Source organism: Balaenoptera acutorostrata, chromosome 6 (genome assembly GCF_949987535.1).
Source record: "Balaenoptera acutorostrata chromosome 6, mBalAcu1.1, whole genome shotgun sequence".
Classification (NCBI taxonomy): domain Eukaryota; kingdom Metazoa; phylum Chordata; class Mammalia; order Artiodactyla; family Balaenopteridae; genus Balaenoptera; species Balaenoptera acutorostrata.
The window spans coordinates 24,797,408-24,817,768 of NC_080069.1; the positions used below are offsets into that span (position 1 = coordinate 24,797,408).

Below are 20,361 nucleotides of genomic sequence, written 5' to 3' on the forward strand. Positions count from 1 at the left end.
AGTGTAAATTATTTCCACCACCACGAGGTTATGGCACGTATTACTGTTTTAGCAAAAAAAAAAAAAATCGTTTTGCCACTTAAAGTATTTAAGAGTATACTACCCTTCTTTGATAACAGTCTGTTATTTTTCATCATAGCATGGCTTAAAAGGAAAAGAATAACAAGAGAAAGAAACTTCCAGGAAAAACAATGCAATGTAGTGTGATCCACATCCACCTCTCTGGATAGAACTCCATCATGAAAAACATTAACTCTCTGAATCTTGAATCCACCTGCAATTCAAGGTCATCCATGCAGATTTCGAGAGTTGAAGGCAAAAGTACACAAAATCCAGTTCCTGGAAATACCATCCCTGCTTTGCCCCCATGTCCCCACACACCCCCTCACCTGAGCGGCATGGAGTTTCACTAAGAGACTTCTTGATGGGGAAGCCCGCCAGTCAGAGTGGACAAGACAGTATGCTAGAATGCAGGAAGAAAATGTTAGAACTTCCATTTGCATTCCTCCTCATCTCATTCTTTTAAAATTCCTATATCTGTATAATCTTTGTCTTGCATATAAATTACGGAACCATAGTACATGCATTTAATTTGCAAATGCATAAATCTACACACTGGATCTTCATGCTCAGAAAACTTTTTACTGAGTAGGAGAAGGATAGAAATGTTGGAGAACACTGACATGAACCAGATTCCTGGCCTTTTCTAAGGAATCAAACCAGAATCCAAAACAGCCATGGGCTCTGGGCTCTGTCAGGCAAAGCACATGTGTGTGGCCTGTCCAGGGAGAAGGAGAACCATGAAGAAACTCTAGAATATCTGTTTCACCAAACTCTGAAACTCAGAGGGACCCCGTCAGCCCTGAGTTTCACCTTGTAGGCAGAGGGCAGGTAACACACGTAAGGGGACCATTCTCCCCCCACTGGCCTGCAAACACCATGCAGCTGTGGATTGGTAGGGACCCCAAGTCTGTAGTAAGAGCACAGATCCAGTTAGAATACAGTGCAGGAACTTCCGGACCTTCCAGCAGCATCAGAGCTGCAGGGGGAATGTGTGAGGGTGTAGAAGCAAGGGGGACCTCAGGCAGCATCTAGCAGAGATTGGTGAACAGCAGCACACACCATACCCAGGAGAATGGCTTTTAGTTAAGAATGCAGTGGTTTGCATTTACATTAGATTGCTGAAAGCATCCTGTTGCTTTCGAGGCAAAATTCTGAAGGCAGTAGTTTTATTTACTAATTTAAAAAACAGGATTTACATATAGAAAATCCACTGGAAGGTGTTTTGGATCAGGTAAACAGTTCTGAAGAAAGAAAAGAAAAATGGACTCATTAAGTCAAATTTATGGATATAGTGACTTGACTAGTAAGCAGGAGAGTAAAAATATTAGACAAAATTAAACATCAGATCAATATACCTAGGGTGCACAACCACTGATCACACTCACAAGCTGGCATATTGAGAAAGGGTCTCAGCTATTAGGCCAAGCAACTGCTGTGATCCAGCTTAAGCACAGGCAGATCGGATACACTTTCTCCCAATTCAGGGGTTTTAAGCTAAGATGAGGGGAGTTTAGTCAATAATGAAGTTTTAGTGAAAGCAGCATCTGTAGTTGTCAGCACTTGCCATTGGAAGATAATGTGTGAACAGCAAGTTGAGAAAGAGAAGTATTTCAGTTTTGATGCCAAAACCAATCACTCGAACACATGACTAGATGTAGAAAATGGACTTAAGAGTCTATACTGGTCGATCCACTGCACACTGTCTACATTACCCAGTAATCTTCAGTAGTTGTCAATATTTCACACACTCTGATCTCTAACACAGCGGGAAGGTCAGATATACTTGTCAAGGTCAAGCTGGATGTCAGTGAAGCACTCAGTGAAAGTGTGAAAATCTTGCAACTTGCTCTCAGATAGATGACCATCAAATGAAACATTTCATGATATGATATATAATAAATGATACATAATATGACATGACATGATTAATGTATCAATACACAAAGGAATGGTAAAAAATACTGATTGATATGATATGATATGACATATAATACAAACTATATGATATGATATGACATGCTTGATTTATCAATACAAAAAGGAATGGTAAAAAAAATACTATACATTACAAACTTGAAAAAAGTGTTGCCTGATAATCTCTGGAGACATACTCTATTTTTAATTTCATCCCACATGGCTTCATGGGCTATCATGTCTACACTCTTTTTATTAGGGTAACATTTTTGCTTTTACTCAGTATATGGATAATTTAGCAGTGGTTAAATTCTTTTTTATTAAAACACTTTGTATTCAAATTATGAGCAGACTTTATATACAGTTTATTTGTGCATGTGGATGTCTTCTTTGTTTTATGTCATCCCACTCTGATATCATTTCACCAGTTTCCTACTGAATAGAGTTGGGGAGGTGGACTGATAAGAGATTTAAATCCTAAGCAAAGGGAATCAACGTGCCCAGGCTGAGAAAGTATTTAAGGGAAGATGGATAAACTGAAATCTTACTGGTGGTTTTCACATTTATGAATGTTTACTGTATCAAAATATAACAAGTATAAAATATGGGAGTAGGGGAGCTAAGCAAATCTTAGAAAACAAATTCAAGCTACCAATGCACTTACTCTGTTAATCTGTCCTTCATACAAACAGATGTATGGGTTTGGCTAGAAGACCTGTACTTTTCCATTGATTTCTAAAATTCTAGAATGATGCCTTCCAATTGAAGCTAAATGCTTCCCCCATGCTTCATTTGTCTTGTGAGAGGAAAAAAAAAAAAAAGCAAAAACAACAACAGCCCTGATGATATCCAGAGGTAAGCCTGGACATAAATACCAAAAGGTATCACAGAATACCAATGCCAAGCAAGATTACTCTGAGATAATGATGAAGTGAGATAAAGTGAAGGCAATTCACAACTGTTTTCTAAGTACAGAAAAAGAAGTCACTGTGCCATCCCCCCAAAATACCAAACACTCCATTCTCTTGGTTAAAATGAGTGACATCTACTTTGTTTCCAGTAATGGCTTTATTTTGACTATAGTCTTCCCTCTTGTAGCTAAAATTTATTGAGATGAATTATAGAATTGCCTTGGCTTTCAGCATCCAATTTAAAGTGGCCCATCACTTTTAGACCCTCTCCCAAGTCACCCAACTAAAGCCCAAATCTTGTAGTAGCTCTTTTCTAACACCCTCTTACTGAGACACCCCAGGATTCCCCATGGTGTGTGTCTTCCCTCACTGCCATGAGTAATCAATCCAACTTGTTCTAGACTAAACTGGTTCCCAGGTATGTTCCTGGTTGTTTGGCTGGAGAACATAGACGTTGGAATGATCTCATCCTAACCAGCTAACTCTGGCACCCCGTGGAGAACACCCCCATTCTTCAGCCCTTTCACTAAACACTGCTTACTGCAGAAAGCCTTCTCTACTGCCCCAATGAGGACTGGTCCCCTGTGCTGTGTTGCCTAGACCACTTTGCACTTCTCCCCTGTGACAACCACTGCATATCTTTTTTTTTTTTTTTAACATCTTTATTGGAGTATAATTGCTTTACAATGGTGTGTTAGTTTCTGCTTTATAACAAAGTGTATCAGTTATACATATACATATGTTCCCATATCTCTTCCCTCTTGTGTCTCCCTCCCTCCCACCCTCCCTATCCCACCCCTCTATGTGGTCACAAAGCACTGAGCTGATCTCCCTGTGCTATGTGGCTGCTTCCCACTAGCTATCTATTTTACATTTGGTATTGTATATATGTCCATGACACTCTCTCACTTTGTCACAGCTTACCCTTCCCCCTCCCCATATCCTCAAGTCCATTCTCTAGTAGGTCTGTGTCTTTATTCCCGTCCTGCCCCTAGGTTCTTCATGACCTTTTTTTTTTTTTTTTCTTAGATTCCATATATACGTGTTAGCATACGGTATTTGTTTTTCTCTTTCTGACTTACTTCACTCTGTATGACAGACTCTAGGTCCATCCACCTCACTACACTGAAAGCTCCTTGCAGGCAAGAGAGAGGAGTGAAGCATGTCTGACCACATTGCCAGTACTTACTCTAGTCCCTGATGAAAAGTGTTTATTAAAAGTTTGTTAATTAATGGACACAAGAATTAAAGTTTTCTAACTTACCTTCTGTATAAATCACAGGAGTGTAATGACATCTCTCAAGTAGCCAATATATTTTGAGAAGAATCTGTAAGAATAAAACAGCATTAAAAATTGATGTTTAATAGGGCAAAGAAAATTCCCAATTACTGAATTTATCATTTATTTTATATTTCAAATATGGATATCCTTGCAGCTTTTGAAATTTTTCATTGTAAAATTTAGGTGTTCACAGAACATGGATTAAAAAGCAAATTTACTTCGAGGTATTGTTTCTATTTTGACACAAAGTCATAAAAAAAAAAACTATTACCAAAGAAGATGTTTAAAATAATTTAAATATGTGACTTGTAACAGCTACATATATTGTAAATCTACTGTTCTAAAAATAAGGAGCAATTATCCCTTGTTTACTTTAACATTTAATATGCTGAACAGTCTGGAGAACCATTTATTTACTAACAAATATATGTAAAATAGGGTAGTGAAAAACAACTCCGTGTGCTTTTTTGACTGTTTGAAAATTATATTTGAATTATTGAAAAAACTGAAAATGTTTCACAACATTATTTGAAAGATGTGTAAGAGAGAGGATAGGAAAATATGCCTGCATATTTATTGCCTAACAATTTAAATTACAAATATGGAGAGTACAAACTTTCAGTTATAAGATGAGTAGTTCTAGAAATTTCATGTACAGCATGGTGACTATAGTTAGTAATAATGTACTGTATACTTGAAGTTTTCTAGAAGAATAGATCTCAAGTGTTCTCACCACACACACAGACACACAGGCACACACGCACACAAAAGATAACTATGGGAAATAATGAATATGTAAATTAGCTTGATTATGGTATGATTTCCTGATTTCACTTTGTGAAATGATTGTGGAATCATTTTCACAATGTGTATGTAGATCAAAACATGATATTGTACAACCTAAAAATATACAATTTTTATTTGTCAATCATACTTCAATAAAGCTGGAAAAAATACACAGACGTATATATACAGATATATACATGTATACATATATATGTTTTGTGTATGTATATATGCACATACATATGTGTGCGTTTTAGCATCCTTAAATTTGCATTACCTATTCCAGTTTTTGCTGGAAAATACTATTTTTATTGCTCCACAAAACATAGCACACCAAGGTTGATCAGCAGATTTGAATCCCAAGTAACTGTCCTCTCTCTCCAGCAGTTTCTGACAGGTTTGCCTGTCCTTGGGTTTGGTGAATTCCCTCCCTGCTCTCACCTCCACTGGCAGAATCCCCAGCTTACCCCGACCCTCTAGTTACAGCCCTAATCCTCCAAAAATTTCATGAACATAAAGAAAGGTTTCTCCTCAGGAAAACACTGCATGGTTCTACTGTTGACCAACTATGGGTTTATAATATGATCAATTCATGTGATTTGTCTATAAACCTGGAAGGGCAAATTGAATAGATTTTATTTTTTCTCAGAATAAGTGAAGGTACACATCAATCTACAATGGAAAATAAAATATCATTAAAATGTACTTAAAGGGGCTTCCCTGGTGGCGCAGAGGTTGAGAATCCGCCTGCCAATGCAGGGGACACGGGTTCGAGCCCTGGTCTGGGAAGATTCCCACATGCCGCAGAGCAACTGGGCCCGTGAGCCACAACTACTGAGCCTGCGCGTCTGGAGCCTCTGCTCTGCAACAAGAGAGGCCACGATAGTGAGAGGCCCGCGCACTGCGATGAAGAGTGGCCCCCGCTTGCCACAACTGGAGAAAGCCCTCACACAGAAGCGAAGACCCAACGCAGCCAAAAATAAATAAATAAATTAATTAAAAAAAAAAAAAAAAACAAAAAAACCCCCACAACTTTATAAAAAAAAAAAAAAAAAAAAAAGTACTTAAAAAAGAACTCCTTGCCTAGCCCTAGATCCCAGAGGTTTTCTCCCAGGATTTTTTCTAAAAGTTTTATAGTATTATATTTTATATTTAATTTTGTGATCCATTTTTGAGTTAATTAGTGTGAAAGGGGTGAAGTTTGGGTTGAGTTTTTTTAGCCTGTGGACATCCGTTTTCTCCAGCATCATTTGTTAAAAAGACTAGGCTTCCTCTCTCAGAACGAAATTAGTAAAGTGAACAAAAAAATGAAACATAAAACTGAAAGTGAAGATTTTTATTCTTTGTAAAAAAGTTTTAATATCTCTCCGTTAATAAACAAATAACAATTTATGGATAGAGTTATGTTAAACAATAATTTTGCAATTGAATCATGCTCAAAATCAACCCACCAAGTTTGAGAAAAAGACCTCGTTAACTGAACCGCTATGGAGACCAGCACAACTCCCAGGTATATTGGTGAATTTGAGAGAGAACTTGATAGCACATGGCCGCAGTTTACTTGGCTGAGTGCCACCTGCATAGGCACAAATGACCCAGTTCTGAAACTCATCTGGCTCCTGAGCAAACGAAATGTAAAGGACTATGTATTAGTTTCCTGTTGATGCATAACAGATTACCACAAGCTAAGTGGCTTCAAATAACACCCATTTATTAACGTATAGTTTACAGCAGGCTGGATTCAATGGTCAGAGTATCATAAGGCTGAGAGGAAGGTGTTAGCAAGGCAGATTCCTTGTCTGGAGGCTCTAGGAAGACATCTGCCTCTAGGCTCATTTAGGTTGTTAGAGTACGGTTCCTTGCTGTTGGAAGTGCTAGGTCCCTTATTTTCTGGCTGTCACCCAGAGTCCTTTCTCAGCATCTTAAGACCACCCACATTCCTTTTCATGTGTTTTCCTCTGCCTTCAAGCCAGCAATGATCTATCAAGTCACCTTGTACATCAAATCTCTCTGACCTTCTCTTCTGCTGCCAGATGGAGCAAACTCTGTACGCAAAGTGCTTACCTCATTGGGTCCAGTCCACCTGGATAAACTCTATGTATTAAGATCAATCCATTCAGTTTTAACTACAACTGCAAATTCTCTTCACAGCAGTATCCAGATTAGTGTTTGAATGAAGAATCAGAGAACAGGAATCTTGGAAGACCAGGTTTAGAAATCTTCCTACTATAAGCCTGTAATGAGTTAAGTGCATTTAAGCCCTTCTGGGATTTCCCAGAGGGGTCTTGTAGTTGATGATGAAACATTCTAGTTAGTTACCATGTGATATTTACACATTAATCCTCTACATCTTCCTGGGACCTGCGATGTCCTCCAGCTCTTCCACATTCATCAGGTTCCATAAAGTTCCTCAAAGGCACTACCATCCTCACCTGGTGTGGCCGAAAATTCCACCAGTGGCAAAGCAGGAGATTCCTTGAGGTGCCCCTTGATGAGGGGCAGGAGAGAGGACATGGTCTTCTTTTCTGCTTTGGTTTACAAAATTTAAAGACGTATCAAAATTTCAGAGCTTTTGTTGACAGTTTTTTTGTTTTCACGTCTAACTCTTTGTCCTCTCCTCCATGGGGCTCAGGCATCAATGAATGGACCTGGTCCAGGTGATGAATCTAACTAACAGGAACAACCAGGGTTTGACCCGGACCAGACCTCCTCTAAGATGTCTAAGTTTTGGTCTCACTTTAACTCACGACCAATAACTTCACAAGGGCCCTCATTGTTGCCCAACAATTCTAACATATTCCTTTGTCTGTTCACTCTCTCATGCTCCTAAATTATTTCATACTTCACATCTTCTCTTTCTGAAAACTTTCCAAGTCTCCTCCTCAGTGACCACCCTCAGCTGATGACTTGCTTCTGCTGACTAAAAACAATTGCACAGCGTGAGAGTTGTGAGTTAAGTTTTATCTGGGGCAAAATGAGGACTATAGCCTGGGAAACAGCATATCAAATAGCTCTGAGAAAGTGCTCCAAAGAGGAAGTGGGGAAGGTCAGTATATATGTGATTTTGGTGAAGGGGGAGTACATGCAATCAAGCAGGTATTTTTTGCAGAAGGTTCTGCTAGTTTCGTGAAGGTTACTGCTAGTCATGAGGAGCAGACATCACCATGAAGAATTTTTTAGTGCTTTTCTAAATATGAGGAGATGCAAGAATTGGGCTCATAAAATCATCTCCTGAAAATATCTAACTGTCTAAGGACCTGTTCTGCCAGTTTCTTCCAGAGCACAGAGTGCCTCATTTCTGATCTCTACCCTGAATTCCTTTCAGGGGGTGTTGAAGGTCAGCAGATGCAGCGGCTCATAATTTAATTTTTGTAGAGGTAGATGGCAAGTGCCAATTTGTATGTGACATTTCCATAGGCCTGAGAAGACAGAAGCAATCGGAAGGCAACTTCCCTATTTTCCCCACATCTGCCCACCTACAGGCCATTGTGTGCATGCACCCTGCCTTCCCTCCTGACACAGTGGATTCACTGTCCATGCCCCGTTCAGAGACCAAACCTTCCACTTTGCACCAGAATCTATCTACTCTCTCCAACAAAAAGATACAAGGCAGTATACTGCCCCAGATATTCAACGACACCACCTCATGGATAAACAATAAAAATTTTATTTAATCATTACAATCAGCATACAATGGTACCATACTTTTTGCATCTTAAAAAATAAATACATAATACCTCTTTTGACCTCCATATCCACCTCTAAATACTCCTCCATTTCTCTTCTCCAACTTACATATATACTTGAAATTTTCTTTTTTTAAATTGAGGTACAATTGACATAGAACATTATATTAGTTTCAAGTATACAACATAATGATTCAATATTTACATATATTGCAAAATCATCACCACAACAGATCTAGTTAGCATCCATCACCATACACAAGAATTTTTTTCTTGTGATGAGAACTTTTTTTTTTTTAATTTATTTTCTTTTGGCTGTGCTGGGTCTTTGTTGCTGCATGTGGGCTTTCTCTAGTTGCGGCAGGCGGGGGCTTCTCATTGCAGTGGCTTCCCTTGTTGTGGAGCACGGGCTCTAGGCACGCGGGTTTCAGTAGTTACAGCATGTGGGCTCAGTGGTTGTGGCACATGGGCCCTAGAGCGCGCAGGCTTCAGTAGTTGCAGCACGTGGGCTCTAGGGCACACGGGCTCAGTAGTTGTGGCTCACTGGCTTAGTTGCTCCAAGGCATGTGGGATCTTCCCGGACCAGGGTTTGAACCCATGTCCCCTGCATTGACAGGCGGATTCTTAACCACTGCACCACCAGGGAAGTCCTGATGAGAACTTTTAAGATCTACTCTCTTAGCAACTTTCAAATACGCAGTACAGTATTATTAACTGTAGTCACCATGCTGTACATTACATCCCTATGACTTAATTATTTTATAGCTGAAAATAAATTTTATTTTAAATGAATTTTATTTTATAGCAGATGCAAACTATTATATACAGGATGGATAAACAACAAGGTCCTACTGTATAGCACAGGGAACTATACCCAAGCACAGGGAACTATATCCAATTTCCTGGGATAAACCATAATGGAAAATAATATTTTTTAAAATGTCTCTATGTGTATAACTGAGTCACTTTGCTGTACAACAGAGATTGGCACAACATTGTACATCAACTAGACCACAAATAAATAAATAAATAAATAAATAGGATGGCAAAGAGTAGAAATCAATCAGTCTCCTTCCTTTATTTTTAAAAGTAAGCATGCTGTTATGTTAAACAAAATTCAAAATTGAAAGTACGTAAAAATTCCTACAGAATTCATTCTGCAGAAGAGGCTGAGGAAATAACAAGCAAGGCAGCCATAGCAATATAATAAAATATGAGGCCTATGGGACCACAGAGCTCCTACTATCAGTAGCAGTTGAACAGAAGTGGAGAGTCAACATCAAATAGCAGCTACCTGGATCTGTAATAGCTAAAATAATACTCATATGATTATAAATATAAGTATCACAGGGGAGAAAAATGGGCGTGGGTTTAATAAATTGAAATTCAAGTATAATTCCAGAATGAAAACCAATTCCTTAGGACTGATTATGGCAAGATAGTTGTACTTTATATACTTTATCTTTTGGTATATTATTAGAAACTTGTGCAAACATCAGAGCACCTTATTACTTTTCCAGCACAAGAATTATTGATTATAAGAGACACCATTAATACTTTAAGAGGACTAAAAGAGGAAAAATAAATACTAGATTAAATATGCACTTTAATTTTAAAATTCATACTGACTAGTAAGTATGAAATAGTAAGTATGAAGAACATGTCTAACCACTGAAGGATCACAGCAACAGTCTCAACATACTGATTAGTAATTAGACTATTTTAGTAGCTTCAGTCAGGGTGAATACCACATTACAAAAGGCACATTAATGAACAAATGTAGCTCTAGAGGAAAACAAACAGGAGATGAGGATTCTGAAAATTTTTCCTTAGAACTCAATGGCCATGTCTAAGATTGGCTGAAAGTATAAGACCTAAAGGAGGAGGAGTAACATATGGAAGTAAGATCCAACTAGCTAAGAAAAGATAGGTGAATACCACGGACATTGGTTTTCAAAGAGGGATGTCTGTAATGAACCCAGACTCTCCTGGTCTGCCTGGAGCCCTCTCAGCAGAGTTGGGCAACACTTGCAGGATGCTATACAAAACAACATCTGTGGCACAGAAAGTTTAACTAGAGGACTGACATGTGTGTGACCAGAGGACATGCATTTAAGAGGGACTTTAAGGATATCTAGTGTGACTCCACAATTCCATGGATGAGTTAACCAAGGCCCAAGGAAGAGAATAATAATGCAGTTGATAAGTAGCTGGGCTTGGTCTAATCCAACTAATCCAAGGCAAGGATATACAGTGGAGAAAAGACAGCCTCTTCAATAAGTGGTGTCGGGAAAACTGGACAGCTACATGTAAAAGAATGAAATTACAACACTTCCTAACACCATACACAAAAATAAACTCAAAATGGATTAAAGACCTACATGTAAAACCAGACACTATAAAACCCTTAGAGGAAAACATAAGCAGAACACTTTTTGACATAAATCGCAGCAAGATCTTTTTCGATTCACCTCCTAGAGTTATGAAAATAAAAACAAAAATAAACAAATGGAACCTAATGAAACTTAAAAGCTTTTGCACAGAAAAGGAAACCATAAACAAAACAAAAGGACAACCCTCAGAATGGGCGAAAATATTTGCAAATGAAGCAACTGGCAAGGGATTAATCTCCAAAATATACAAACAGCTCATGCAGCTCAATATCAAAAAAACAAATAACTCAATCAAAAAATGGGCAGAAGACCTAAACAGACATTTCTCCAAATAAGACATACAGATGGCCAAAAAGCACATAAAAAGATGCTCAACATCACTAATTATTAGAGAAATGCAAATCACACTACAATGAGGTATCACCTCGCACTGGCCAGAATGGCTGTCATCAAAAACCTACAAACAATAAATGCTGGAGAGGGTGTGGAGAAAACAGAACCCTCCTACACTGTTGGTAGGAATGTAAACTGGTTCAGCCACTATAGAAAACAGTATGGACGTTCCTTAAAAAACTAAAAATAGAGCTACAATATAATCCATCAATCCCCCTCCTGGGCATATACCCAGAGAAAACCATAATTTGAAAAGATATGTGCACCCCAATGTTTTTTGCAGCATTATTTACAATAGCCAGGACATGGAAGCAACCTAAATGTCCATCAACAAAGGAATGGATAAAGAAGATGTGATATATATATATATATACAATGGAATATTACTCAGCCATAAAAAAGAACAAAATAATGTCATTTGCAACAACATGGATGGACCTAGAGATTGTCATACTGAGTGAAGTAAGCCAGACACAGAAAGACAAATATCATATGATATCACTTACATGTGGAATCTAAATAAATGATACAAATGAGCTTATTTACAAAATATAAGTAGAGTCACAGATGTAGAAAACAAACTTGTGGTTACCAGGGGATAAGGCGGGGGGGGGGGAGGAATAAATTGGGAGACTGGTATTGACATATACACACTATTATATATAAAAGAGATAACTAATAAGAACCTGCTGTATAGCACATGGAATGCTACTCAATACTCTGTAATGGCCTATATGGGAAAAGGATCTTAAAAAAAAAAAAAAAGTGGATACATGTATATATATAACTGATTCCCTTTGCTGTACACCTGAAACTAACACAACATTGTAAATCAACTATATTCCAATAAAAGATTTTTAAAAAGAACATAGGTAAATTTCTCTCCTCAAGAACCTTTATACTTTTTAAATTATTTCATACTGCATGACAGTTAGTAATAGCAAAGAAAAGTGATTTCAGTTACCCCACAAAGTGGTACTATAGTGCCGTGAAGACACTTGATTGACTAGGATGTTAGTGCACTGTAATTTTCTGATTAATTAAAATATCTAGGTTTCTTAAAGTTATATATTTAATGTAGCCAATAAACGGGTGATAGACATTAAATTTAATAAAGGAGGAGAAAATCAGGATCTCCAATACAGGGAAACCAAAATAGTTTAAAAAGTTATCATGCATTACTATTAAGATTAAACCTCAAGGGAATGAAGTCAGGGAAGATAGTGAAGTTGGAAGCACCAAGAATTCACCTCTCTACCTGGACAGCAACTGTACTAGGAGAAACTATCAGAGGTGGATATTTTGGAACTTTGGAGTTTATTTGAACACTTGTAACTTCAAGGGGATAGCTTGGCTAGGACGTTTTCATTAATTTTGGTTTATTTCAGCCATTAGGGTGGTTGCAGCTACTCAGCCCCCTACCCCAGCCCCATACCAGACAGCTGTGAAGAACGTAACCCAAATTTCTGGAGCAGCTTCCTCTGGAGCTAGGGTGGCCAATAAGATCCTTGTCATCCACATGTAGGTTCTTGGTTCTAACTGTGAATTACTGCTCTCACTGCTGAAGTGTGGATATGGAGGCTGGCCACCAATGTTCCAACTTCCACCAGCTGAAGTAATTTCCAGGAGATTTAAAAGAGCCACCTGTTTTTTTGTTTGCTTGCTTTTTGTTTGTTTGTTTGTTTTTGATATTCAAAAGCAACTATGTATATGGGGGAATTTAGAAAGCCACCATGCATACCTAGGGAAATATGGAGCTCAGAAAAGACATGCAGAAGATCTTAAGCTTTTACTCCAATACAGAGACACCTTATAGCAACTTTTTAAAGTACCAAACTCTGAGGAAAAGGGAAAATCTGATTTCCCCAGTTTCCATGTTATCAAATTCAAAAGTCCAATTTTCAATAAAAAAACAACAAGGCATACAAAGAAACAAGAATGTATAGCTGATTCAAAGAAGCAAAATAAAGCAACAGAAAATGTACCTGAGGAAGCATAGATGTCAAAATTACTAGACAAAGATTTTAAAACAACTCTTTTAAAGACACTCAAAGAGCTAAAGGAAGACATGGACAAAGGAAAACAATATATTAAAAAATATCAATGAAGAGATTAAATTATTTTCAAATAGAACCAAAAAGAAATTTTGATGCTGAAAAGTACAATAACTGAAATGAAAAATACCTCAAAAGGGTTAAAAAGCAGATTTGTGCAAGTGGAAGAATAAGTGAACATAAAGAAAGAACAACTGAAATTATCAAGTCTAAGGAACAGAAAGAAAAAAGAATGAAGAAAACTGAACAGAGCCTAAGAGACCTGTGAAACACCATCAAGTGGACCAACATAGGCGTTGTGGGAATGCCATCAGGAGAAGAGAGAGAGAAAGGAACGAAATGAATAACGCCTGAAAACTCCCCAAATTTAAAGGATTGAAATTGCAATAAATGCATCTACAAATCCAAGAAGCTCAAAAACTCCAAATAGAATAAACTCAAAAATACTCACACTGAGATACATTATAATCAAAATGTTGAAAGACAGAGACAAAGAGACAATCTTGAAAGCAGCAAGAGAGAAGTGACTCATCACATACAAGTGATCCGCAATGAGGTTATCTGTCAATTTCTCATCGGAAAGCTTGAAGGCCAGAAGTCAGTGGGTTGATATACTCAATATGCTTAAAGGAAAAAAAACTGTCGATGGGCAACTTTATATCCAATAAAGCTACTCTTCAAAAATGAGGGAGAAATGACACCCCTAGATTTTAAAAAGCTGAGGGAGGTCATTACCACCAGACCTTCCCTCCAAGAAATGTTAAAGGGAGTGCTTCAGGTTGAAATGAAAGGAAGATAGTAACTTGAAGCCATATAAAGAAATTAGGGTAAAGGTAAATGCATGGGCAACTGTAAAAGCTACTATTACTATAATTTTGGTTGAGCCTGACTTTTATTTTCTAAAGGGTTTAAAATACAAATGCATAAAAATTATTAATCTATTTTATTGTATACAAAATGTGTAATGATGTAATCTATGACATTAATAACAGAAACTGAGGGTGGTGTGGTATGGTAGTAGAGCTTTTTTATGTTATTGAAGTTAAGTTGGCATCAATTCAAATTAGATTATTATAACTTTGGGATATTAAATATAATACCCATGGTAACCACCAAGAAAATATCTATAGGATATACGTATAAAGAATTGAGAAGACAATTGAAATATTTCACTATAAAAAGTTAACTAAAAATAAAGCAGTAATGGAGAAAATGAGGGACATAAAAACCTAAAGGCATATAGAAAACATATTTGTTTTCTGAAAAATGGCAGAAGTAAATCCCTCCTTATCAGTAACTACCTTAAGTGTAAATGGATTAAACTCTCCAATAAAAATACAGAGATTGGCAAAATGAATAAGTATTTATAATTCAACTATGTGGTCTCTATCAGAGACTCACATTACTTCTAAAGACAAATAGGTTGAACGTAAAATGATAGAAAAAATATTTCATACAAATGATGATGAAAATAGGGCTGGAGTGGCTACACTAATATCAAACAAAATAGACTTTAACTCTAAAAAGTTTACAAGAGACAAAGAAGATGTATCTTAATAAAAGTCTCAAGAAATAATCTAAGTATTCATCAACAGATAAATGGATAAAGATGTGGTATATATATACTCTGAATATTACTCAGCCATAAAAAAGAATAAAATTCTGCCATTTGCAACAAAGTGAATGGACCTAGCTACAGAGTACTATGCTTAGTGAAATAAGTCAGACAGAAAAAGACAAATACTCTATGTTATCACATATGTGGTATCTGAAAAAATAAAACAAAGGTATATAACAAATTAGAAACAGACTCACAGATATGGAAAACAAACTAGTGGTTACCAGTGGGGAGACGGAAGGGGAGAAAGGCAAAATAGGGGTATGGGATTAAGAGATACAAACTACTATATACAAAATAGACAAGCAACAAGGATATATTGTACAGCATAGGGAACATAGCCATTATTTTGTAATAACTTTACATGGAGTATAACCTATAAAAATATTGAATCACTATGTGTACACCTGAAACTAATAAAATGTTGTAAATCAACTATACTTCAATAAAAAATTAAATTAAAAAAGGTTCGATATCACAATGAAAATAGAAATTATAAACATTTATGCACCTAATAAAATACCTCAAAATATATGAAGCAAAATATTGATAGAACAGAAGGTGAGAAATAGAGAGCTCTATAATAATAGTGGTGATTTCAATGCCCTGCTTTCAGTAATGGATCGATCAGTCAGACATAAGAGATGTAAGAAAATAGAGGACTTGAAAAATGCAATAAACCAACTAGATATAAAAGATATATAGAACACTACCCCAAAACAGCAGAATACAGTTTTTTTTCAAGTGCACATGGGACATTCTACAGGACAGATCACATGTTAAACCACAAAATAAGTCTGAATAGATTAAAAGACAGATATCATACTAAGTGCCTTCTCCAATCACAACAGGACGAAGTTAAAAATCAGTAACAAAGAAAACAGGAAAATTCACAGATTTGTGGAAACTCAACAACATACTCTTAAAGAAGCCATCACAAGATAAATTAGAAAATACTTAGAAACAAATAAAAACACAACATACTAAATTTATGGGATGCAGTGGAAGTAGTGCTCAGAGGGAAATCTATAGGTGTAAATGTTTACATTGTAAAAAAATGTAAGATCTCAAATCAACAGCTTCATACCATAAGGAACTAGAAAAGGAAAATAAAGCCAAACTCAAAGCTAGCAGATGGAAAGAAACAATAAAGTTTAGAGCAAAGTTAACAAAATAGAGAAATAAAACAATAGAAAAATATTAATGAAACCAAAAATTGGTTCTTTGAAAAAATAAGCAAAATTGACAAACCTTTACCTAGACTGACAAAATAAAAAAGAGAAGACACAAATAACTAAAATCAGAATCACAATGGAAGTATTACTACAAACCTTATAGAGGCAAAAAGGAATTATAGAAGAATACTATGAACAACTGTAAGCCAACAAATTAGATAACCATTAGAGAAATGGGCAAACTTCTTGAAACACACAAATGCCCTAAACCAACTCACAAAGAAATAGAAAATCTCAACAGACCTATAACAGGTAAAGAGATTGAATTATTAATCTAAAACTTACCAGCAAAGAGAAGTCCTGGACCAGGTGGCTTCACAAAAGAATTCTACCAAACATTTAAAGAAGAATTAATATCAATCCTTCTCAAGCTCTTCCAAATCATTGACAAGGAGGGAACACTTCCTACCTCATTTTATGAGTCCAGCATTAATTTATATCAAAGCCAGAAAAAAAAATACCACAAGAAAAGTAAATCACAGATCAATAGCCCTTATGAAGATAGATGCAAAAATCCTCAACAAAATATTAGTAAATTGAATCCAATAGCATTTTAAAATCATTACTTACCATGACCAAGCAGCATTTATTCCTGAAATGTAAGAGTCGTTCAACATAAGAATATTAATCAATGTAATGTGTCACATTAATAGAACAAGGGAAAAAAACCACATGATTATCCCAATTGATGCAGAAAAGGCATTTGACAAAATCAAACACTTTCATGATAAAAAACTTCCAGAAGTCTGGAAATGGAAAATCCCTCAACATATTAAAAAATATTTACAAAAACCCACAGCTAACATTATAATCAATGGTAAGGGACTGAAAACTGTCCACCTAAGATAAGGAACAAAAACAAGAATACCCACTTTCACTGCTGCTATTCAACATTCTACTGGAAGTTCTAACCAGAGCTATCAGAAAAGAAAAGTGAATAAAAGGCATCCAAACTAGAAAGAGCTAAAACTATTGCAGATGACACCATCCAGTATATAGAATACACCAAGTAGAAACTAATAAATTCAGCGAAGTTGCAGAGTACAAGATCAACACGCAAAAATCAGATGTGTTTCTAAATACCAGCAATAAAAAAAGGCCAAAAAAAATTTAGGAAAGCAATCCTACTGATAATAGCACCTAAAAGAATTAAATACTTTGTAGTAAATCTAACCAAGCAGGTGAAAGAGTTGTACACTCAAAACTACAAAATATTGCTGAAAGAAACTGAAGAAGGGACTTCCCTGGTGGCGCAGTGATTAAGAATCCGCCTGCCAATGCAGGGGACAGGGGTTTGATCCCTGGTCCGGGAAGATCCCACATGCTGCAGAGCAACTAAGCCCATGCGCCACAACTACTGAGTCTGCATTCTAGAGCCCACGTGCCACAACTACTGAGCCCACGTGCCTCGAGCCCCTGCTCTGCAACAAGAGAAACCACCGCAATGAGAAGCCCGCGCACTGCAACAAAGAGTAGCCCCCACTCACTGCAACTAGAGAAAGCCCGCTCGCAGCAACGAAGACCCAACGCAGCCAAAAAATAAATGAATAACTAAATAAGAAACTAAAGAAGACAAAAATAAACGGAAAGATATTTATATTCATGGCTAGGAAGACTTAATATTTTTATGATGTTAATACCACCCAAAGCAAGCTACAGGTTCAATGTAATCCCTATCAAAATACCAATAGTTCTTTTCACAAAAATGGAATTTTAGGGGGCCTTAAATAGCTAAAACAGTCCTAAAAAAAAGAAAGAAAACTGGAAGACTCATACTTCCTGACTTTGAAACTTACTGCAAAGCTGTAGTAACTAATACAGAATGGTATTGGCATAAGGACAGACATATAGACCACTGGCATAGAATAGAGAGCTCAGAAATAAACTCTCACATATATGGTAAATTGATTTTTGACAAAGGTGCCAAGATCATTCAATGGGAAAAAGAAAGTCTTTTCAACAAATGGTGCTGGGAAAACTGGATATCCACATGCAAAAGAAGTTGGACCCTTACCTCATATTAAATGCAAAAGTCAATTCAAAATGGATCAAAGATCTAAATTTTAGATCTAAATTTAAGAGCTCAAACTGTAAAACTCAGGGAAAAAAATTTTAAAGTCTTCATTACATTGGATTTGGCAACGACTTAATGACTATGACACCAAAGCACAGGTAACAAAAGAAACAAATGATAAATTGGACTTGATCAAATTATTGTTTGTGCATCAAAGGATACTATCAAAATATATAAATAAATAATGGGGTAAAATATTTGCAAATAACATCTGATAGGGGATTAATATCCGGAATATATAAAGAGCTCCCACAACTCCATAACACCAAATAACCCAATTCAAAAATGGGCAAAGGACTTGAATAGACATTTCTCAAAGGAGATATGCAAATGGCTAATAAGCACATGAAAATGTGCTCAATATCATTAGTCATTAGGGAAATGCAAATCACAGCTACAATGAGATAGCATTTTATACCTACTAGGATGGGTTAAAAAAAAAAAAAGAAAACAAGTGATGACAAGGATGTAGAGAAATTGGAACTCTTGTTCATTGCTGGTGGGACTGTAAAATGGTACAGCTGCTGTTGAAAACAGTTTGTTGTTTTTTCAAAAGACTAAACATGAAACTACCGTATGACCCACAGTTTCATTCCTAGGTATACATTCAAAAGAATTAAAAGCAGGGACTTGAACATATATATGTACACCAATGTTCATAGCCAAGTTATTCTCAATAGCCAAAAGGTGTAAATAACATGTGTCCTTGAGCAAAGGAATGTCTAAACAAATTGTGATATATACATACAAAGGAATATTATTCAGCCATAAAAAGAAGTGAAATTTTTATATATGCTGCAACATGGATGTATCTTGAAAACATTATGCTAAGTGAAATTGTCCAGATACAAAACAACAATCATTTGGTGATTCATAGAGACAGAAAGTAGAATAGAGTTAAAGGGGAAAGAGGAATTATTGTTTAATTGATACAAAGTTTTTGTTGGGGATGACCAAAAAGTTTTAGATATAGTGGTGATGATTACACAACATTGTAAATGTTATTTGATGCTACTGAATTACATACTTCAGAACAGTTAAAACGATAAATATTACGTTATGCATATTTTACCACTATAAAGAAAAGATCCTCAATTTCTTTGAAGTTAAGATAAACAGGTGAGAATACTGAGTTTTAGGAAAAAAACTACAAATATATGTTAATTGAGAGAAAGTTTTTTTGGCAATAGATTTTAAAGGAAGTGTTTAAATTGGACCTATACAGTAAAAAATGATAAACATAATAGATAAAAATCCTTGATAGAAGTTTCATAAGTCACAGAAGTACTTGTTAAAGTTACAGTTTTTAAGGTCACTATGCTTCTCCTTACTTATTTTCATTTTGACTTTATGTCAACCTGAGAAAAAATAACCAGATATGTCCAACAGTAACTCCAGAAAATTAAACAACACAATGCTGGAAAGGTAGAATCCGTTAATTATCCAAGGCACTATAACATAAGTAGAGTTGCTATACTGTTCTGAATGAATTACTGAAGTTTTAACAGAAGTATTCTTTTAAAAAGCATTTGACTGAATGACCACTGGACATCAACTCAAGGTAGAAGAGGCATATATAGGATTTACCATCTCTGATTGTTTCCAGAATTTCATGGTGTATATAATGTAATATCCCAACTCTAGAAAGAAGACCACATGGACCAAGAGAAAGGCTGCTTTCTTAATCTTAGTTTCTGATCCAAAATTTTCAGTGGTTTTTCACAGTCTAAAAGACAAACCCAAATTCCTTAATGCGACATTATCTGGGGCTCAAAATATAATATTGCCAATCACTCCCCCAAGTTCTGAAATCCTCCTAGAGTCAAATTGCTTCTGTCAAGTATTCAGCACAGATGTGATTCTGCTCAGATGTGTGATTATTTAATTTCTCCCACTGTATTAGACTGAATTTTTGCTCAGCACATATCCCCAGTGCTCAGCAGTAATTAATT

General features: G+C 36.3%; 1 pseudogene; it reads right to left on the reverse strand.

The window, feature by feature from the left end:
* Nucleotides 1–412: 412 nt before the first annotated feature.
* Nucleotides 413–20,361, reverse strand: part of LOC130708337 (serine palmitoyltransferase 1-like) — a 309,612-nt pseudogene continuing 289,663 nt past the window's right edge.